Here is a 22,671-nt window from a genome sequence, read left to right as displayed (position 1 = left end):
TGCAAATGGTCAGATTTTTTTCCTTCTTATGGCTGAATAGTATTCCATTGTATGTATATGTATATTGTATTTTTTATTTGTGTGGTACTGATGATTAGTACTGATGATCAGTGGTGTTAAAACTTTTACATGTACCTGTTCATTGTTTGTATATGTTTTTTAGAAAAAAATTCTATCCATTTTTTTGCCCATTTTTAACTGGGTTATGTTTTTTGTTTATTTGTTTTGTGATCAGTTCTATTTAGTTACTTACACATATTGGATAGTGACCCCCTTATCAGATAGATGGTTTGCAAATAATTTATTCTACTTTGTAGCTTGCTTTTCATTTTGTTAATTGTTTCTTTTGCTGTGCAGCAGCTTTTTAGTTTGATGGAATCCCATGTTTTAATTTTTGCTTCTGGTGTCACACCTGAAACAAAACATTGCCAAGGAGCTTTTCCTCTGTTTTCTTCTAGGAGTTTTCAGGTCTCACATTTAAGCCTTTGACCCATTTTGAGTTAATTTTTGTGAGTAGTTTAAGATAGTGGTCCAGTTTTATTCTTTTGCATGTGAATATCCAGTTTTCCTAACCACATTTATTGAAGACTATCCTTCCCCATTGAGTATTCTTGATTTCCTTAAAAATATGTGCATAGGTCTATTTCTGGGCTCTCAATTCCATTCCATGGGCCTATGAGCATTGTGATAGGAACATATATTAAATAATTATGTTACAGAAATTTTGTTTCAATTTCATCTTATGTATTTCTATTACATGAATATATACAATCCCATACATTTATCTTCTATAAATTTTAATTATTTTTCTAGTAGAAAAGAAGCAATCCTAGCAGTGTTGCTCAATTTATTTAAACACTCCTCTACTTAGTCAAATATGTTTGAATGCCTCTGGAACCAAGATGTTCAATTAAGATTATTATTAAATACTAGAGGCCCGGTGCATGAAATTCGTGCATGGGGGGCCCCCTCAGCCCAGCCTGCACCCTTTCCAATCTGGGATCCCTCGGGGGATGTCCAACTGCGGGTTTAGGCCCAATCCCTGTGGCTTCGGGCCTAAACTGGCAGTCAGACATCCCTCTCACAACCTGGGACTGCTGGCTCCTTACCACTCGCCTGCCTGCCTGCCTGATTGCCCCTAACCGCTTCTGCCTGCCAGCCTGATCACCCTGTAACCACTTTCCTGCCAGCCTGAATGATGCCTAACTGCTTCCCTGCTGGCCTGATCACCTCCACTGCCCTCCCCTGCCAGCCCGATCGTCAACAATAGTTAATCAGCATCCTCAGTCAGTGTTTGAGAATGGCTATATTTAAGATATAATGTGGCCATAAAGATATTTGAAATGTGAACAAGTCCAGAACATATCATATGCAAATCTTTGAACTGATGTAAAAACTACAATGGCAATTTGTTGATCCTGTGGCTCATGGTGACAAATAAAAATTATGTGCTATCAATTAAAAAATCATTCTGGACTTTTAGCCAATATTTGGCTGCAACTGAAAAACTAATTTTTCATCACCATCACTCTTAAAGTCATGAACATAATGCCAAAGACAATCTTTTAAAAGTAAATTAAATAATACTAAAATTCTAGTTAATTATTTGAAAAATGTATTTATTGTATTAGTTATTGAATATAAAATTATTTATAATGTTAGTATTCAATGTCATCTGATTGTCAAAGAGAAAAATTTCTATCACCCTTCACATATGTTAAATATCTCTATCTAGCTAGTTATGCCAATATTAATTATTTGATATTTCAAAATCTTTCTTAGCCATCATGTTCAATGGTTGAAAATGCCATGCTAATTGAATGCCTCTGGAACCAAGATGTAGAACACAGAGAAGCAAGAAAATTGATACTTAGAATTATTGGAAAATAATATTTTGCTATGCAAGAATCATAGAATTCATGCACTCTAAGAAAGAAAATATTTTAAAAGAAAAATAAAGTGCCAATTAAATTCTCCCTAAACTCTGAAGCAGTATTTCTCTCCAATATTGACAGTGGCACACCCTAATTCTCTTCAAGTGTTCTTCAGAAGAACGCTTCAGCATTTGCTTCTAGAACTTAAGGCAAGCAATGTAAAGAAATGTTTTGTTATCTTTAATTTACTCCTAACTCTGTGTCTGTGTGTGGTGATAGAGGTGGTGGTGGTGGTGGTGTCTGTGTGTTTGTGTGTGTGTGAAGAAGGGAGAGAGACAGAGAGAGAGAGAGGGGGGCGGGGAGTTCTATTTAGCTTGGAGCCCATGTCAGCAGGTCAGTAGATGCTCTTGACAAAGTCTAAAGGAAGTAAATAATGAATGAAAGAAAATGGACTGGAAATAATAAATATCAGAAAATTAGCATATGCAACTAAAGCATTGGGACTCATGTCATTACACATGAATAGCGAGAGTTTTGTATTTTTGAGGGGATGGGACACATATTAATTTAGGAAGGAACTAATAGTCCAATACATATTATAAAGAACAACCAGAGAAGTGGGAGGAAAGAGCATCGTAACCACAGAATATAAAATGAGAGAATTTCAATGAGCTAAACAAAATCAGTAAGATGAAGTTGGAAATAACCCTATGGTGGGGAAGGCTCTGTTAAGTGTCTGTCTTATAGTGTTGCCCACCCCCCTTTTTTTTCTGAGGAAATGTCAGCTTAATGATGTAGGAAAAAATTAGAATCTTACTCTTTTCCATTCAAGCAATATGTGACCGTGTAAAACAGCCTTGGTAAATGAGATATATAAGAATATTGTTTGGGGAGTATTCATGTATTCATGGGAGAGACTTTTCATTCTTGAATAAAGAAATAATATACAGACTTCATGTGACTCTTTCTGGAGTTAAATATTGATATGATACCTGGAACTGCACAGCCAGCATTTGATCTGAGAGAACAAGACAAGATATTGACAGAACCCAGTTCTTATAAGGTTGTGTTACTTCACTTGTAACAGCAGCTGCCTGTCTCCAGATCCCTTGTTAAGTGGAGCTGGGGAGTAGAGAGAGAGTAGAAAATAAAAAGAAAAAGTCTAAAAAAATTAAATAATACAAAGAATTAATGATTAGTATGAACCACTGTGAGCCATGTGTTTTTTTTTGTTACAAAAATAACCTAAAATGTTACATATGGATTAACAATGAAAACTGAAGAGATTGGAATTCTGGAGACCTTTTTGGGATGTGAATAAGTGGATAGTACAAGAGGAAATGAAGGTTAGCCCTATTCAATGTTCATGGCTTAGCAAGTTTGAGTAATAATTAGATTAATGCATGAGCAAAGAAAGTTTTTATTTTTATGTTTTGGCTTTATTATATGTCCTTTAAAAGACATTTTTAAATCAGATTTTATGGTCAGACAGGTTTAGATTTAAATCCTGGTTCCACAACTTCCATTAGGAAATTGGGCAAATCACACAATTTTTCTAAGCATAAGTTTTCTTACCTTTTAGAAAAGGTTTTGATAAATTTCATATTTTATATTGAATTGGCAGTAAAATCAAGGAAATACGTGCTAGTTAATTCATATGTATAGGATCTTTCAAATAAATCACACTCCCCTGAATTGCTCTTCTTTGACAATGACAAATATGATGATTATTGATTGGTACAAGCTTATTCTCAGTTAACTCCTGAAATACATATGCATATTTATTGCATCATGATAGATAATAGAACAACTTTATGATGTGTGAACAATGAATCTTTAGAAGAAAGAGGTCACTTGAAATTTAAATATTTAATATTTTTAAATTATTGACTCGAGAGACAGAGAGAAAAACATTATTTGCCTTCCACACGCACCTACAGGGGTACCAACCCAGAAACTTGTGCATGTGCCTTGACCTGGAATCAAACCGGTGACCTTTTGGTGATGGGGGCAATGCTCAGCCAACTGAGCCACACTGGCCAGGGGGAACTTTAAATATTTATAGATAATAAAATAAATCAAAGCTTTGTGATAAATTAAAGCAATAGGGAGCACATTTATATCTTAACTGTCAGTTATTTTAATTACTAATAAATGCACTTTTCATAAAGAATGTTACAATAAAAATAATTCTTAAATTATCAATTTTTAAAAATCTGGATGACATCAGTTTATATATTGCATTAGTCAGGTACACAATATTATTCTGAAAACAAAATTAAAACTCAAATAATTATTGAGGGTTGAACAATGGAAAATACAGTTTTAAAAACTCAAGCAAGAATTACAGAGTGAGCCTGGCTGGCATGGCTCAGTAGTTGAGCATCAACCTACAAACCAGGAGGTCATGGTTCTATTCCCAGTCAGGGCACATGTCCAGGTTGCAGGCTCAATCCCCAGTAGGGGGCATGCAGGAGGCAGCCAATCAATGATTCTCTCTTAACATTGATGTTTCTATCTCTCTCTCCCTCTCCCTTCCTCTCTGAACTCTCTCTCTCTCAGAATGATTATTTTAAAATATACATAAATATTTGCATTTTTAGTCATTGTATATAATTTTGTATATTCCTATAGAAGATTCAAACATAATTGGGGAAGAGTTACTATATACTAGTATATGATGTACTTCGTGTTGGGCATAAAAAGCACTTAATATTGTAGTACAGAGTCACAACAATCCAAAGGAAATCTCCATTTTAAAGAAGAAGAAAATAAAAGTCAGTGAGTACGATCATTAGAGAATGCTTTCACATCTAATGAGGGTGACTACAAATCTATTTACCTCTCTGTCTTGCTGCATCCAATATATTAATATATTTTTGCCATGTTAAAATGTTTATACAATTTTATTCATACTGGAATGCTTCCCTTTTGAAAAAAACAACATTTATTATTATAAATAAAAATCATTCATATACATATATATGTACATATTTTAGGTGAGAAAATGAATACTTAATTTTCATACAAATCAGAGTATAGTTTATAACTCTTAAAGGTGGTAGAAAAGTGAGGTTAATATTTAGAATTCATAAATCTGAAACAGACACCCTATGATTTCATCTATTTTATCCACATCCACTTTATTCTACCTTCTTTATCTTTTTTCATGTAAAGCTAATATATAACAATATTATATGTATATGTATATGTGTATGTACATACACATATAAGAGCTGAAACATTGACATATATCATCAATAAGAGACTTCCAGTGTTATTAAAAGATAAAGATTTGTTTCCTTTTGGAAATAGAGGGAGAAGAAATGATTACATCAAACTATTTCTGCTGCTGACAACAATTATAAGCTCTGGGCTAAATATAAATGAAATAAATGGTTTATGGGATAGGAAAGCAAAGAAAACCAAGTAGAAACTGGAGGGGTTCTATGATTTAAAACAAGGAGAGAAAACTAGGTCGACTCCACATTTAACAGGCATGTTACCTAAGGGTACTCCCCAGTTCACGCGAAACTCAGGATGTAGAGTGTGAGAGAAAAGATGCAGTTTCACTGGATTGAAGACTCAGAGGTTGGAATCAGAGCTGGCAAAGCAGCTGGGTTTCAAAGAGGAGATTTGAGAAAGGAGGAAGCCAATTAGAGCCGAAAATGTGTCACACTTATTTCAAACAATTTGCTGATTTTTAAACCACATATTTACAAAGCGAGACACTAAGGAATACAGCAGAAATCAACACACTGAGGGATAAAAGGGATATGGATAAATTAAGTAGCTTCCCAAAGCTGGTGGTGAGACAGAGTTAAAATTTCAATTGCCACCAATTTAGAGGGCTTTGATAAACACCTTAGATTTATTAAAACTCCAGAAAATCTGACCTTAATAGTTAGAAACACATCATAGAATGAAGGTGGACCCTTGGTCTAAGGGCAAAATCAAAATTGATATACTATTGGACAATGCCAAAACAAAGGCCTCACATCAAGATAATATACTAGAAATTTAGCAGCCTGCCTAACAAACTCAATATTTTTCAACACAAAATAACAGAATCCAGAACTTTTAACTACATATCATAATAATATACAAGATTAAAAATGTATATTATATGTAATATAATATAATAAGTAATAAATATGACCCATGATAAAAAGAGAAACATAGACAATAGTAGACCAAATAATATTTGAAATTAGCAACAAAAATTACTTTGTTAACAAAAAATAGTTGTTAAGATATGTTTAAAATGTCTCAGTTGAAGATGGTGAAGAGTCAGAGAATTTCAGGAGAGACACGAAAACTGCAAAAGGACCACATAGAAATACTCAGACTGGCCAAAATATATAGAAACTAAAGTGAAAAATTTATTAGCTACTTTGTAGAAATAAAAAGATCCTTGACCTTGAAGACAGGAACATCAATATTAGCTACTCTGAGGACAGATACATCAATAGAATTTCTCAGAGAGAAAAAGAAGATTTGTACCAAAAAAGCAGAAATTCTATGTGGACTTATATTAAACCTAAATGTAGTTACAATCCAAGAAGGAAAAGAGAGATCATGTATCTGAAGAGTACTAGCCAACATTTTTTTTTCAAATTTGTTTGTAAATTAAATCCTCAAGTCTAAGAATCTCAATGGACACCAAGTATGATAAATCTACAGAAAACTATACTTCAACACACTGAAGTCAACCGAAAATATAAAGAGAAACGTTTTCACAGCAATTGGGGGCACAGCAAAGAAAACATGTCACATGAAGGGAAATGAGGATATAAATTATGGCTGAACATAGGCTAGAAGAAAGTCTGAGTGCAAACAAAAAAAAATTTTTTGACAAAAAAAGTACATAGAAAAAGCCCATGTTCATCAATAGGAAAATGGATAACTAGAGTTGAGTGTAATAAGTGTTGGCATGTATATGGTGCAAGCAGAATCTTTATACACTACTTTGGGGGAAACAAATATTTACAACTACTTTGGAAAACTGTTCAGTAGTATCTACTATATCTGTATACACATAACCTATGATCCATTAATCCCACTGCATGAAGGTGATCATTTCAGACCCATTCATAATTTCATCTATTTCATGGGAAAGTGGAAAATATCCACATGCCCATCAGCAATAGAATATATCAGTAAAATGTGCTATATTTACATTTGTACAAGTTTTATAAACATCATGTTAAGAAAATGTTCGGAATCAAAAAGCAAGTACTGTCAACCGTGCTTATACATTACTCACTTTTCCTACACATTTTTGGAAGAAATGTGACTGCTTTTATTTTGGCAAGTGTTATACGTGAATTCTATCCCCTCCTCCCAAACTTAAATATTGACTTCTTGAATGTTAGACTTCAGAATTTGACGTTGTTTGGAGATAGAATCTTTACAGAGGCAATCAAGTAAAAATGAGGTCTTTAGGGTGGGCCTTAATCCAATTTCACTTGATAACTCATACTTAGAAAAGGGGCCATTAGAACACAGAGACGGGCATGCATAGTGGAAAGATAATGTGTAGAGACAGCGAACAAGACTGTCTACAAGGCAGAGAGACTGGCCTGGAATAGATCCTTCCCTCACAGCCCTCAGAAAGAACCAATCCTGTCAACACCTTGATTTCAGACATCTAACTTCCAGAATTGTGAGATGATACATTTCTTTCTTTAATAAAACAGATTTGTGGTACTATGTTACAGAAGCCAGAAGACCTGGTGAACTAATACATATTTTGGTACTTGCAAGTGGCTGCTGTTGCAACAAATAACTAAATGTGTGAAAGTGCCTTTGGAGTTGGGTAAATAGTAGAGACTAGAATAATGTTGAGGTGCTTGATATAAAAATCCTAGATTGCCTTGAAGAGATTGCTGACAAAAATGAAGATGTTAAGGAGATTCCGGTGAGGACTGAAAAAGAAAAGAGGCTCACTGTGGAGAAAGCTTTTAGATAGATCATCATGAAGAGAATAAATATGAATGCTAAAGGTGCTTGTGGTGAAGTCTCAAATGGAAATGAGGAGCATGTTAATAGGAATGGGAGGAAAGGTGTCCTTGTTATAAAGTGGCCAATAACTTGACTGAATTGGCTAATTACATGCGTGTGCACACACACACACACACACACACACACACACACACCTTATATTATATCCCCCCTCTTACTAAAGGACACATTTATGGTAAATAAAGTACAACCATGGGCTTGAACCATGCAATTCACTGTTCTTACTACATCAACCATGGTCTGTAAGGAGACAGCTTGAAACATAACAAAGAAGCCTCATGAAGCTCATGTGTGGTTTCAGGTGAGAAAGACCACACCTCATGCATTTGGGATACCATCCTACAGGGTGAGGTATATGTCTTAAAAGAACTCATAAGATGCTGCCTTGTCCCAGTAAGTAAAATGCTAATTAAAAGTACCAAATTAAATTTTAGAAGACCACTAAAGGCCAAAGTCTTGGTCACCCTTTCCGATGACTACCAGCTCCTGAGTGTACTGACTGAGGGAAAGTAGCACATCAAATTAATGTAAAAAAGAAAGAAACTATAAAAACCAATATTGCCTATTTTGGATATATATTCAGATGCATAAATGAGAAGTGAATTAGCTCTCTGGTAATTTATACTTTTTCCTTTAATTTCCCCCTTATTTTCCATTACTATGTTGTACAGAATATGCTGTGTTGTAGGTTTCTACTTTATAAATGATCTATTGTACATTTTATGTCTAGATGGGATTTTGACTAAATTAGTGAGAAATAATCATCACTCAGGGTTGAAATGTTGAGTGTAATTTAATTTCTTATAGTTCCAGTTTTTAGTCAGATGATATCATTTTGAGATTTAAATATGAAAAAATGATTTTGCATAGCTGTTGTGAGCAAAACATTTGGACTGTGGGGAAATTTGTGTAGTATCTTTTTGATTCTCTTACTAATGTTTCTTCCTGTAAATTAATGCTTAGGCAGGTAAAAACTAAAATTCCAGCCCTAGCCAGTTTGGCTCAGGGGAAAGAGCTTGGACCTGCGGACTGAAGGGTCCCGGGTTCAATTCTGGTCAAGAGCATGTATGTGGGTTGCAGGCTCCATCCCCGGCCTTGGTCAGGGCGTGTACAAAGGCAACCAATCGTTTCTCTCTGTGTGTCTTTCTCCCTTTCCCTCTCTCTAAAAAAAAAAAATAATAAAAATAATCGGTTGAAAAATATCCTCAGGTGAGGATTAACAAAACAACAACAAACTACAATTCCAGGACTACTTTGGAGTTAGGTTTCTGGTGTGTTTGTGGCTCAGCCAATGAGATGTATTTCAAGGTTCCTAAAGCAGACATGAGGCTGAAGTCAGGCCTCCACAGCTGCTTCTGTTCATCCCCCAGCAGTATTCATATTTTAGGAGTTTCAGCATCAGCAGTATGTGGATGCCTCAATGTTCAGACACCTGTTTCATCAGTGTTGAGAATCTAGATTTGGGCCTACCAATGTGCTTATAACAGATCAAGGCTGGGGATGTACAGTTCTGCACTAACTACTTCCTTTTTTCATTGATTTCCATATTGTCAGGAGCTCAGCTGAGCCAGAAGAGAGTGAGCTGAGCTGTCAGGTTTGAAGGAGTCAATTAAAACCACAAACAGAAATTAAAGAGTTAAGCCTCTAACTACTTACCAAGATGATATAAGCAAGAGTTTAAAACTGGAGAAAGTGCTGACTCCCCTTGTGCCATTTTCCCCCCCATAAAATTGTGTACAGGTCAAAGGTCAGATGAGTCAGCACAAGTATATGGATCCTTCGTCTCTTGAAAAAGCCCAGAACAAAAGACTGGCAGTTTTATGTCCCCTGGGGTTGGGCTGATGCAAGGAGAAGGACTTTGAGTGTAAAAGTACTGGTATTGAGTAGAGTGGGAAAGTGTCTTCAAGGTTTCTCCCTCCTGCCCCATAAGGAGGTCTTTGCAGAGGTGCCTGAAGATGATGCTGGCCCATGGCGTCATGTTCAGAGACCTTGGAATGCAGTTTCCTGGGCTAGGGAAGTAATAAGCAAAACAGAATGACTGGCCAGGGGGCTCTATGTCCTTGACTGTCACTCCCTTCTGAGACTGCAATGCATTGACAGTATGCCAAGCCTGTGTGGAGACCGCAGCTTTCCTCCATGAGCCCTTGTAATTGTCTACTGTCAGGAATGAAAAATCACATTTAGATTTTTTTAAAATATATTTTTATTGATTTTTTACAGAGAGGAAGGGAGAATGATAGTTAGAAACATCAATGAGAGAGAAACATCGAACAGCTGCCTCCTGCACCCCCCACACCCACTGGGGATGTGCCTGCAACCAAAGTACATGCCCTTGACTGGAATCGAACCTGGGACCCTTCAGTCTGCAGGCCGATGCTCTATCCACTGAGCCAAATCGGTTAGGGCATAGATTTTTAACTAGGAACTGGCCACCTTATATATCTTAGCTTTTTATTACAGCACTTAGTGTGGATATTATCTTGGGGCTTTCTGGTTATAGGAGAGAGAGCAGCATCTCTGTGACTAAACTGTGTTATGGCTCTGGGAGTCATTCCTGAAAGCACAACTTTGAATAGGTTGTTCAGCTACCTTCAATACTCATCAGCTACTTAGAGTAGACGAGGGGCCCAGTGCACGAATTTGTGCACCTTGAAAGGAACTGTGGGCCAAGAGGCTGCAGTAGGCACAGGGGTGGGTCTTGGCCCATCCTTCATGCCCCTGCCCAGCCCCTCCTGCCAAGGGCCCTGGTCCCCTGTCTGCTGACAGCACCACTCCTGCCACCACCGCTCCCATGCACTGATAGCACCAGCCCCGCTTCCACCCACTGACAGCACAGAGTTATTGGGGCTGGCACCAGCAGTGGGTGCGAGTGGTGGCTGCTGCCCCAATCACCCCTCGGGAGCAGGGGAAAGTAGAGAAGCCCTCACGGGTGATCAGGGCTGGCAGCTGCTGCTTGCACATGCTGATGGTGCCCAGTGATCGAGACCAGCTCCGGGCACTGGCAGCGGGTGTGAGCAGGACCAGCGCCGATAGCAGGTGTGAGCACCAGGAGGGACCGTGGTGCGTGGGAGCAAAGAATTTTCAGTAACCATCAGAGGCTTGCCCTGATGACAGGGACCAGCGTCCCGCCTTGGTCTGGCGCCCCTACTCACCTGCTCCACCATCCTGCGGCGACCAATGCCCACCATGTTCCGCACATGCCCCCTGGTGGCCAGCGCACGTCATAGTGACTGGTTGTTTGGTTGTTCCACCTTTCAGTCTATTTGCATATTAGCTGTTTATTATATAGGATGCTGTTATTGTTCTACTTGTAAGAATTGACGTATTTTCTACAAAAGGCCTTACTTTTCTCTTCTCAAATATTATCATAAAAAACCTGGTGCCCAAAGGGGGAAAAAATGGGACAATACAAAATCTTATAATTTACTTAGTGCCCTACAGAAAACATTTAGGGCTCTTATGCTTCAGAGTATGTTATAGTTGGGAAGTTAAGTAATTCTCCACAAATAGGCTGTTTTGCTTATGAGAATTCTCCATGATAAGATTGCAGTTAAAAGGAAAGTTTGAGATGTCTGATTATCAAAACAAGGACGTTTTCTGCTCTCTCATATTAAGAACAGAGTGCAAAAAAGAAATAGTAGGTAAGGCTGACAGTGAAATGGAAATACTGTCTACTATGATTGTGATTCTGAAGGGTCCTGGGTTCGATTCAGGTCAAGGGCACGTGCCCAGGTTGTGGGCTCAATCCGTAGTAGGGGGAATGCAGGAGGCAGCCAATCAATAATTCTCTCTCATCATTGATGTTTTTCTCTCTCTCCCTCTGCATTCATCTCTGAAATCAATAAAAATATATTTTAAAAAAGACCAGAGTGCAAAAATAAATAGTAGGTAAAGCTGACAGCAAAAATGGAAATAACTGTCTACTATAATTGTGAAGTTTTAATTCACAGAGTGACATTAGTCTCAACACACTGGTTTTAAGTGAAATAAGCCAAACCGAGAAAGACAAATATCACATGATCTCACTTATTTTTGGAATCTAATGAACAAAATGAATTGACCAACAAAATAAGATCTGAAGTAGGGAGGCATGGAACAGACTGACATACCCTGATGTGGGGTTGGGGGGACAAAAACAGATAAACCAAAGAACTTACATACTTATATGCATAGCCCATGGACATAGGCAATAGGGTAATGACCACCTGAGGAGTAGATAAGAGGGCTAGGAGGAAGGGGGAAAAGAGGGGGGGATATCTGTAATGCTATTAAAATGTGAAAATTGAACTGGAATGCCCTGAATTCCCAGGTTCTTGTCTCGATGGTTTTGAAGAATGAAGCCACGGACGAAATGTATAGGTGAAAAGTACAGAAACTTTATTGCAAGAAGACACTACCTCTAAAACCGAATTCTAAATTCGATGCCTAAAACTCTGTCCCTCCTGGACAGATAGAGAGGCCCCTGAGAAGGGTGGCCGCTGCTTCTTTGTCTTGAGGCATTAAATAGGCTGCAGTTTTTTGTCTGAACCTGACCCTTTCTTATTGGTCATTTTGCTACATAGAGTTAGTTTTCAAAGCTCAAAGCCCACGTGGTTTCCCCACCTTCTCCCCCCCTTATCTTGTTGGTGGGAGTCACTGTTGATTTATCTTGTAGTTCTCCCAGTTGTGTTAGCAGAGAAGGCCAAATCTTATGGCCCTCCCAGCTACTCAGGTCAGGGCTGCTTTTGGCCTAACTTATGGTCACTTTATTGCTCAGGCCCAAGATACCCATGGTTTATGGCTGTCTTTTAGTGCACGGGCCAAATAGATTTCTATTAGCCTATTCCATTTCTCTACTCTCTGTACAAGTAAGATAAACACCCTGGCATCTTCAAGTCTCCATTTTGTATTCCTTCCCCATAGACCCTTTTCATTCCTAAAACTTTCTAAAGCTGCCTAATTAAACTAGCTAGCTAACCCTTTCACTATCACAAATAAAAAATACATTTTTTAAAAAAGAGAGAGAGTCAGTATCCCCTCTGGTTGAATCTTTTAGTAAAGTGGCCACTCCAGTGAGAAATTACCCACAGAAATTACTCTTCGTGAGTGAACTTCTCTCTCCACATTCATGCACCTGTCATTCCAAAGCCAAATCTATGACATAAAATAGCTGTTCATAAAATAGCTCTCTTCAGATTCTTAAATTTTTGGTCTTATCTAAAGTTGGAAAATATAATTTCACACACTTCAAAAGTAGTTCTCTTTGTATAACAGCGTTGAACTTATGAAGTGGCATAATAAGTTTTGAAAACTAGTATGATTTCAAGTTATTGTAGAACAGTCCTTCTTCTCCCAAAATAACTGTCTTTCACATAGTACTTAGAACACATATATTGATTTTTGTAAGTGGGTTTTAGAACATGAATGATTTTCAAGAATTATCTATATAAAGTCAAACACATGTACTATTAGTACCTAACACACTTTTTCAACCGGTATGTGGAGCTACGCCACATTGGGCTCATTCAGATGAGAGAAAGCACTGTGAAATGTGAAGTTACTGCCAGCTGAGACACGGAGGTGAGAATTTTAGCAGATTAGACTCAGGAGAATCCTGACATGCCAAGGCTTTCAGAAGCAACTCATATTAAACATTATCACCCAAAATCGTACTTATATTTTTAAGAGAAATAATAAATTCTATGACTTTGTCCTCACACAGCAAAGCAAATTGAATTTGAACAAAATATAAATATATTTTTCTGAGTGATAAGGAAATGTCTAAAGCATTGAGACCAATTCCAAATGCAAAAGAATAAAAATCTATGCCTACTTCTATTCTAAAGACCCTGTTGAATTATGGATATACTAGTAAAAGCCCACTAACATGTTAAGGAAACAGTATTTACCAAAACACATGACCTACAATCAACATGGATTTGACTGATAAATTTATATGAACCCACAAAATGACCTGTGAATCTGACCACATAGTATCAGGTAGTTGCTTCCAAATGGCCTAAAGGAGGTAATGGAGAACACTGAACATATGAGAACTTCATGGAGGGGATATCTGAGAATATAGTTTGGCTAACCAATCAGATAAGATCATCACCTGGATGGCTACTCTTTCCTATGCATAGTGATATATTTTAATAGATATATTTAATATATATATATTTTTTTCTGATCTTCCTTTCTCTAAATGATAATTTTTATTGTAGTAACCTCTCTTTCTAGCCAACATTATATATTTTGCATATTCAAAATACACTATTCAGTCATAGCAGTACTATAAAGTGATGTATCTAGAACTGAAAGAAAAGGTTAATATTCTCCAGTAGGAATGTTGGACTGTTTTTTGAGGGGAAGGGATGAATAGGTTTTACTTTAGTGAGAATGATGGATGTATTGGATGAAATAGAGGTATAGATACAATAGAGATAAAGGCTGATTTGACCAAAAATGAACCACATCCCCTTAACTCAAGAAATTCCCCTTTTGTAGAAGCTATGATGTTTGGGTAAAGTTAATCACACATTTAATTTTAAAATAAGCATATTAAGTGCTAAAGTTGTGGCCTTTGATCATGTTTGATTAAGGCTTAAGAGGTGATTAGTGCTATGGTTCTCTCTCAGTGATTCTTTCATTTGCCATTCTCCTATGCCTCAGTCTGCTTTACTTTATAAGGATAATGTTATGCCTTTTTTCATACTTGGTGATGCAACCATCATAAGCTATGTCAGAAAGGGCCAAAGCTTGCCCAGTTATTCATCTCTGCTGTAAACTAGATAATAAAAAAAAAAAACATGTTCTCAGGTTTGGGATGTTCTATGGAGAAATAGAGAATCATCAAAATGGTCGGTTTTTGAAACTGATAAAACTTGACAAATTTTCATACTTTTACAACCAGAATTCCTGTTTACCTCTAACTGGATTCGAGAAAACAACACTGGCATTCTCTTTTATTTTTCTCTTTTAAATGCGATATCAATTTCTGAGCAAAATTATGGTTTGTTTTATTTTATTTTGCACTCTTACTACTTATATTTGAAAGTGTACACAATACTAATTCCCTTTTTGATGTATCATATACTTCCAAATTAATAGGGTAGCAGGGGAAACTAGTAAAGAGGAGGAGACCTAGAATATGCAAAAATCTGTTCTCTTGGGTTTCAGGTTTTTTTTGCTAAATTCTTTATCCAGCATCTATTAGATGTTTTCTATATGCTAGGCATTATTTCTGGTATTGTAAATTACCTCCATCACAGTTCTAGAAGGAAACAAACAAAATAATCCATAATTTTAGGAGAGAGATATAGATTTTTAAAATATGTTCAGAGTATAGGGAAACCACAAGAGAAAGCTGAGTGGCATTGAGCTAGGAAGAGTAGGGCACCCTAGGCAAACAGAGGAGCGGAAAGATTGGTAAACACTGGAAACAAAGCTGCCTTACAGAAGCTGTGGCCTTTGGTTGATAAAGCCAGTTAGTGATGTCCTCGGTGGGAATTGACTGAAGGAGTAAATAACTGACCTCGGTCCTCTCTACCTCCCTTATTCTTCACCACTGTCTGAATCCCACCCCCCTAGAATTCCAAAGGCAAAGAGCCCATTGACATATTCCATTCAACTCAGGCTGCCAAACATACTTTTGTCTTTTGTAAACCTAATGGTAGTAAGAGATGTGTTGTGTTTTTTTTACTGTTTGTACTTACATACAGCAACCTTTCGCACAGCAAAATTTAGAACCACAATGCATATTTTTAAATGAATGTATGCATGAATAATGGAACAGTGGATGCTATTCTTAAAATATTTAAAAGCAGAATATGGAGTAGTCTTGTTCTACTTTGCTCCAGAGAATTAAAGTTATGACTAAAGGATTACACATAGAAGGAAGACAAACAAAAGAAATACATTTTTAAAAACTAGAAATTGTCTGCTAAATAATGAAATGCCTCATTAGTGCTGTGCTTTCTGCCAATGAACCCATTCAAGTAGAGCTATGGTCTTTTAGAGAGGCTGGAGTAGAAGGAACACAGAATCGGAATAGGCTGGCTGAAGACTAATAACTCCACCACTTCTAAGATCCTTCTATTATGAGGCCCACAGGAGAAATTTATTTCAGTCTTAGTATCAGGAGAGCTGTGCTTTTCTTGAGGAGCTGCTTGTTGTTAGCCCATAGGGACATTCTAAATCTCTATACAGATCTTGGCTTTGACAGGATTTTACAATCAAATGTGTGGTCCATTTTAGTCAATGTTACAGTGTTTCATGACTGTTCTATTTGCATATTAACACTACCTCTGGCTTTTCTCATTGTACTTTTATGCGACACATACCTAATCCATTTTTTTAATCTTTGACAGGATTTTACAATCAAATGTGTGGTCCATTTTAGTCAATGTTACAGTGTTTCATGACTGTTCTATTTGCATATTAACACTACCTCTGGCTTTTCTCATTGTACTTTTATGCGCCACATACCTACTCCATTTTTTTAATCTTACAGATTATTTCTAATTTATATGCATTTGGGGGGGGGAAGCAGGATATCAACAAAGTCTCCTATATTTCTGTTATTTAAAAGTTCTATATAAATCCAAAGAGAAAAAAGTTTAGATAGTTAATAATTTATTTAAATTATATTTAAAAACATGTAAAATATGTTTTTGCTTTGTAAATTTTACCCTACTCCTTTACATTTGGAAGGTACATCTCTAAGCGGAAGCAGAGGGGCTGATATGCATCCTGTAAAGGCAAGTTCCTAAAAGAGAAAAACATTTGACAACCTTTTCTAAGTTTGAAACTATTAAAATATTCTTGAAATTTGAGATACTCTCACCAGAGATTTGAGCATAGAAAAATACCAATCAATTCCTAGGAGTAATGAACTCCAGTGGAGTGAGGATCTGAAATGGAAGAACGGGTTCAGCGCCATGTCTCTAACGTGGTGGTATGAGAACTGTCTTCATAGCAAGTAGTAGATACAAAGGAAAATCTCCAGAATCAATGACTCTAGAACTAGGAATGTTTATTAAAGTTAAAGACTTGGTGTGAATAATAAAAAATAAATACATAAGCAAAATAATTTTGATATCAAACAAGAAACGGTGTGTGTTGAGCTCATTTAAGCATAAGATTAATCTTTTCCTGTTTTCCCCTCACTCCCTACCCCCCAAAATAGAGATAGACATCACCACACTGCAAAGAGGGCCATATTTGACAACAATGGTCACTTTCCAATTATGTCTCTATTTGATGCTGGAAACTAGGAAGAACAGTGCAAATAATACTTTGAAAGTAATATAATTCGAAGAAATGCATGAGTTTCCAGTTGAAATAAAAGGACATGTTAAGAATATCTATACTGGTCAAGCTGAATTTTAGTTTCAAGTAAGAAAAAAAGGCTTTTCTTTTTGTTTTGTTTTTAAATTAAATTTATTGAAGTGACATTGGTTAATAAGATTATGTAGGTTTCAAGTGTGCAATTCTATGATACATCATCTGTATATTGTATTGTGTGCTCACCACCCAAAGTCAAGTTTTATTTGTATTTTATTTGACCTTCACAAAAATCAAATGAAATAAAAACAAAAACATTTTTATCTTATCAAAACCAAAAATTAGACTCAGTATGATCATGTGACTTAAGGATATTAAATGGATATTCATTCAAGTCAGAGTTGGGATTCAAACCTAGAGCTTTGGTCACAACAAAGTTTTCACATTAAAAAAAATTTAGGACATCCAAGCCTAACTTCTTTTCCATGAGGGGCAGCAGTTTTACCATCCCTAAATATGCCTTTTTGTATTTATTATGTTATGATTGTTGAACCACTATACTGTACACCTGAAACCAATACAAAATAATATTGAAAGTAAACTATAATTGAATAATAAAAATAAAAATGCAAAAAAATTATCTAAAGGCAAAAAAATACACTGGTTATTTAGAAAATAATTTAAAAAATCAAGAAAAACCTTTGCACTTCCCCTTAACTGCCTAAAAGAATGTTGGTAAAGGACTTGCCCCAGGAAAGGCGAAATCAGCACAGATAACTACAGTTTAATATGAACTAGGTGTAAAAAAGGAAAGAATTTATCAAAGCCATTTGATCAAAGTCCTCTCTGTGTCCCATTGTTAAAGGTGGCCAAACATTTGCTTCTCTGTCTCCATGTAAATTGAACTGCTCTCTTCCCCGTTCAAGTCCCAATCCACAACCCCTCCTTATTATTAACTTTTTAATTCTCAAGGATATGTTTATTGATTTTAGAGAGAGGTGAAGGTGAGCGCGCGCGAGAGAGAGAGAGAGAAAGAGAGAGAAACATTGATATAAGAGACCAAAAATCAACCCCCCAACCTTTCAGTGTATTGGATGATGCTCCAACCCACTCAGCTACACCAGCCAAGGACCTACTTTCACCTTCACTCACCATGGCATATAATCCTCAGCTGCCGCTTTGTCCTTGGTTGTCCTGTATGTACATTCTATATAATAAAGAGGTAATATGCAAATTAACCCTCACACCCTCACAAGATAGCTGTCTATGACCAGGCCGGCAGGGGGGATTAGTGAGGGACGACCAAATGACTGAACAAGTGGGCTGCGTGGGGCGACCAGGCCGGCAGAAGGGTCATGAAGGGTGACCAGGCCGCCAAGGGGGCAGTTGGAGGCGACCAGGCCAGCGGGGAGGGCAGTTAGGGGTGACCAGGCCGGTAGAGCGGGGTGCAGTTGGGGGCAACCAGGCCAGCAGGAGGGAGCAGTTAGAGATGACCAGGCTGGCAGAGGGGGGGCATTTGGGGGCAACCAGGCTGGCAGGGGGGTGTGCAGTTGGGGGCGACCAAGCCAACAGGGGAGGAAGTTTGGGGCAACCAGGTCATCAGGGCAGTAAGGTTTTTTTTTCCAGGCCGGTGGGGGGGGTGCATTTGGGGGTGACCAGGCCGGCAGGGGGGGGCAGTTGGGGGCAATTAGGCCAGCAAGGAGGGGGCAGTTGGGGGCGACCTGGCTGGCAGCTGGGGCAGTTAGGGGCAACTAGGCAGGCAGACAGGTGAGAGATTAGGAGCCAGTGGTCCAGGATTGTGAGAGGGATGTCCCAGATTGGAGAGGGTGCAGGCTGGGCTGAGGGAACCCCCCACCCCCCGTGCACAAATTTTGTGTACCGGGCCTCTAGTATATAATAAATGTGATTATATGTTTGTTACTTTGTCTCATGTCAATTTGATTATTAGACCAGTCAGAAAAACTTGGAAAGGTAGAACAAAACTGTTTCTCCTTCCCTATACCACCAATAGAGAATACTATGAGACATTTAATATTATATTTAGAATAATGTAAAATAAGAAAGTGAAATTCCTTCTTCATGGACAAAATATATTCCCCAAAATAGAAAAATATGGAAAAGAAAAAAATATTTCCCTGCAAAATCTATGGGTAATATAAAGAGATAAAGTTACTTAGTTGGCATCAATCATTTTTAAGAATCACAGTTCCAACAAAAGTGAACTGCTAAAAAATTTTGGAAACATCTAGGTTCTAATCTGTGGTTAGCCAAATTCTAGTTTTAATTCCAAAATATTTTTAAAAACATTCTTGGGAATTCCATTTTGAAAAATACAAATAAATATAAATAGCTTTTCACATTCCTATATTACTTCATTCATTCACAACATGGCTAACCTTGAATATAACTTAGCATATTAATCTTCAGTTGGAACATTCGTCAGTATATAGTTTTTATTTATACAGAGAAACTAAGCTTTATATGTACTCAAACATCAGAATTTTTTAATGCATATTCAAAAAAGGATAACATAGATAAAAGTTTGAAAATCACACATTAAAAATATGAAAACTTTAAAATCACTATCCATAGAATATAACAGATGCAATCTAATTTAAATGAACATTCAGCCTACTTCCCCCTTTCCACAAAAAAACACATTACTGTTTGGAATTGTTGGGGGTGGGGGGAAGGCAAAATAGTTAAACACACACATGCATGTGCACACACATACATACACAGACACAGATAATTCACTTCAATATAATATAGAAGAACTCATTGAAATGTAATGTTACATGTAATATTGGAATCATGACCTACTTTCAGGGTCATTATTCCTGGATGTGGATACTTTCACTATAAGATAGGTAAGCTTAGGAAGCAATGGAGAGGGAAGGTACGGAGCTGATTGATCAGGCTGAGCACACTAATTCTGAACTAATATTAGTCAAGAAAGGCCTCACTCAGGCATTTATTTCTTAGCATGGAACACACACTTCTCTGTGGCAATGATCTCAGATTGCATGTCATTGAATTTTATTATTTGTGCTCACTAGAATTTTGCAAAATGAAGTAATCAAAATAATTTATTTAAAATGTTTTTAAAAGATAAAACAATTTTCCAAAGCTATTCTACAGGAATTTGCCAAGTATCCTCTAAAATGTTAGCGTTATTCTATTTTTAAAGTTTAAAGTTTAATTTTCCTTTTATTTTAAGTATCACAAATTGATATTCAAAGCTGATCACATTTTAATATTTTGATTCGGTTTCAAAATAATAATCATTAAATAAAATATTCTCTATTTTAAAGTTTCTCTCTTTTTGTTATCAATGTTCAGACAGCTCACTCAATAAGTCTCATCTAATGATTCTCACCTTGCATCGATAATCTCATTAGCATTGCTGTCCCTGAGGTAAGGAAAAAAAGGAACTGGATTCATCTGCCTCATTTTCCACTGATGGAAAGAAAACTTTCATAAAAGATTTTCAGCCTGATCGGTGTTGCTCAGTGGTTGAGCATTGACCTATGAACCAGGAGGTCAAGGTTCAATTCCTAGTCAGAGAACATGCCCGGGTTTGCTGGCTCAATCCCCAGTAGGGGGCATGCAGGAGGCAGCTGACCAATGATTCTCATTATTGATGTTTCTATCTCTCTCCCTCCCCTCTCCTCTCTGAAATCAATAAAAATACTTTTAATAAAATAAATAAAAATATTTTCATCACATGATTTTAAGGAAAATTGTATAGCTGGATTATTTTCAAGACTTGAAACATTTTAAATATACAAATTTCCTTATTAAAAATTCTGTATAAATAGCATTCACTTCTAAGTTCATTTGATTCGTCAGCACAAGTTGATCATTATTACATATCCTTTTGAAACCAGAATAATGGGTCCAAGGCTGCCTGTCACTACTTGAGCCAAATTAAGCACGGTTAAATCATATATGAGCATTTATTCCCTAACAATGCCAGCGGTATGGGGAGAACAGTAGATCACTCTGGAAATTCTGCTCTGCCTCCCCTCGCCAGTTGGCTGATTATATAGGCACCAGGGAGAAGATAACCATATGCAGCTGCGAGCTGCAAGTGTAACAGGGAAAGGGGAGGGGAGGGTCTGCAGTCTGGCCTTCAGGAGCTCAAAGTCAAATAACAAGGTGGCTAATCTATGATGTTGCAAACAGCTCAGCCTGTTCCTGGGACCTGAGAATGGTCAGCGTTCCTGAAGCAAAGTCCCAGAGGGTGTCAGGGTCCAGGCACAGCAACCAAATCAAAGCGTGTTCTGTCCTTGGTTTGTTCTCAAAATGTTTTTCTTTCCTGAGTAATGCATCCATTGAGGCATCTTACCTTTTTACAGCTTTGTTTCGTTCTCCAGTTCCCCAGGGTTTGTAAGAAAACTTCTTATCTATAGTTAGTAAAGTAAATACTTATTAAACAACGATGGCTCTATTCTTATTACATGCCCTCCCCAGTATCACTTTCATTCCAGTTAACTGTTTAAAAATTATAGGAAGAAGCATGCCTTATGAATCCAGGCATCTTTGTTTGTAGATGTTGCAGCCTGAGGTTCCTGTTCCCAGGTTCTCAAATGCGAGAAGAGAAGGCAGCAGTTCATTTAGCTGAAATTTAGACGTCTGAACATTCTGTCTCCCATCAGGGTGGTTTGAATTCCTGACAAATGGTCTGTTGTATTAAAGTAGTCATCAATATAGGAAGTGCTGGTTTAAGAAAAAGATACTGAAAGTAAAGAATTGCATATTTCTAAGCCACCTGTTCACATTGGAGATTTCCATACCTTTCAGATGTTTAAAACCACTAGCCTTATAAGAAGCTCTATACACCAGTGATAAACAGTTTAGCAAGGCTATATTAGTAACTGCTTGAATTTCTCACTGAAGAAGTAGTAAAACATATATGTTAATTAGAGATGAAAAGGAGAAAAGCATAACACTTTTAAAATAATGTCCAATATCTACACTAATAAAAGAGAAACATGCAAATTGGTGTCACTCCATTATGCTCACCAGCCAATCAGAGCGACTATGCAAATTAACCCAACAAAGATGGCAGTTAATTTGCATACACAGGTGCAGAGCGAAGACTGAAGGCTCCTGCCAGAGTGAAGACTAAAGACTGAAGACTGAAGACAGAAGAGGCTTGGCTTCTCCACTGTGGCTGAACCAAAGGCCTGGGTCCCGGGTGCCAGACGAAAACCTGTGCTGGCAGCCAGGGGAAGGGAGGCCTATTGCGCAAATCTTCGTGCAATGGGCCTCTAGTAAATAATAAAAGCCAATTTTAAAATATTTTTAAATCTCTATTGTTAAAAGCATTAAAACCCTAATTTATTAAATTGCTAATTTAAAATATTCCAGGATCTTCATTTTTCATTTATTAAAAGTAAACTTGTTCAAATTCTACAAGGATAGTGAAAACAGAAACATATTTTCTTGAGTCATGTGACACACACAAACATACACTGTTACTTCTTTTATATTCTCACTTGTA

Source organism: Myotis brandtii, unplaced genomic scaffold, assembly GCF_000412655.1.
Source record: "Myotis brandtii unplaced genomic scaffold, ASM41265v1 scaffold279, whole genome shotgun sequence".
Taxonomy (NCBI): Eukaryota; Metazoa; Chordata; class Mammalia; order Chiroptera; family Vespertilionidae; genus Myotis; species Myotis brandtii.
Note: the sequence above shows the minus strand (reverse complement) of the source record.